The sequence below is a fragment of the Lithobates pipiens genome, unplaced genomic scaffold (assembly GCF_037356315.1).
Source record: "Lithobates pipiens isolate NorthernLeopardFrog02 unplaced genomic scaffold, aLitPip1_a1.2 Scaffold_13, whole genome shotgun sequence".
Classification (NCBI taxonomy): Eukaryota; Metazoa; Chordata; class Amphibia; order Anura; family Ranidae; genus Lithobates; species Lithobates pipiens.
This window is the reverse complement of record NW_027507718.1, coordinates 404,948,992-404,949,979: the sequence shown is the minus strand read 5'-3', so window position 1 is coordinate 404,949,979 and position 988 is coordinate 404,948,992. Positions and strand designations below refer to the sequence as shown.

Sequence of the window (988 nt, the reverse complement as noted above, 5' to 3'; positions counted from 1 at the left end):
TTAAACATTCTGACGGGTTGCCGAATATGATGACACACTGGGCACAGCTCACACACTGACCAATCATCCTCTACTGCCACTCATTCTTCTGAACGATTATGGGTTGGGCAGGCCGCAGGGTACCCCTCCCCTCTGATTGGTCAGCTGTACATCTATGTGAATGGGCCTCTGTCAGACGTTTTCTGTGTAGCAGCGCAGCGCTGGGTGTGCTGACAGCTTCCCTCCTCTCACTTCCTCTGCAGCAGATAGGTGCCGACAAGTACCGCTCTGACCAATGACAGCTCACTACTAGTTCAAGTCCCAGAGTTTACCGGAGGCGTGTCTTTGGTGGGCGGAGCGGTAGCCTTCCCCCGCCCCCACTGTCACAATTGGAGCTCGTGATTGGGGGGTGTCTGGCACGGTAATGGCTGGAAGGGGCGGGCGGAGGAGCGTCGCTATGGGTGACAGGCTGTGCGCTTCCTCGGCCCCAGACCGGGCTTCCTGCGCGCCATTTTCGAACCGCTCCTCCGCCCGCCGCTGTGTCCTCTGACCAGTGCAGCCTCCTGAGCATGTCTCCTAGCAACCCCTCTCCGGACACTGGGAGGAAGACGGGAGCGCTGTGACGGGCTGGACTCTCCACTGCCTGCTGTGTAAGTGCCCAGCTGTACCCTCAGCTGTGACCCGGGTGTCCTCCCTCCGCGGTGTCCCCCCCCCCTCCCTCCGCGGTGTCCCCCCCCCCCCTCCCTCCGCGGTGTCCCCCCCCCCCTCCCTCCGCGGTGTCCCCCCTCCCTCCGCGGTGTCCCCCCCTCCCTCCGCGGTGTCCCCCCCCCCTCCCTCCGCGGTGTCCCCCCCCCCCTCCCTCCGTGGTGTCCCCCCCTCCCTCCGCGGTGTCCCCCCCTCTCTCCGCGCTGTGCCCCCCTCTCTCCGCTGTGCCCCCCTCTCTCCGCTGTGCCCCCCTCTCTCCGCTGTGGTCCCCCCCCTCTCTCCGCTGTGTCCCCCCCCCTCTCTC

At 65.9% G+C, this 988-nt stretch overlaps 1 protein-coding gene across 3 annotated transcripts in view; it reads left to right on the top strand.

Annotated features, from left to right (window-relative positions):
- The first annotated feature begins 401 nt into the window (after window positions 1-401).
- The window catches only part of CEP135 (centrosomal protein 135), a 64,715-nt gene continuing 64,128 nt past the window's right edge, over window positions 402-988 (top strand). For all 3 annotated transcript variants that reach the window (XR_013272345.1, XM_077477450.1, XM_077477449.1), the window contains exon 1: window positions 402-629. The gene's annotated coding sequence lies outside the window, so the exon portion shown is untranslated. The remainder of the gene's footprint in view (window positions 630-988) is intronic.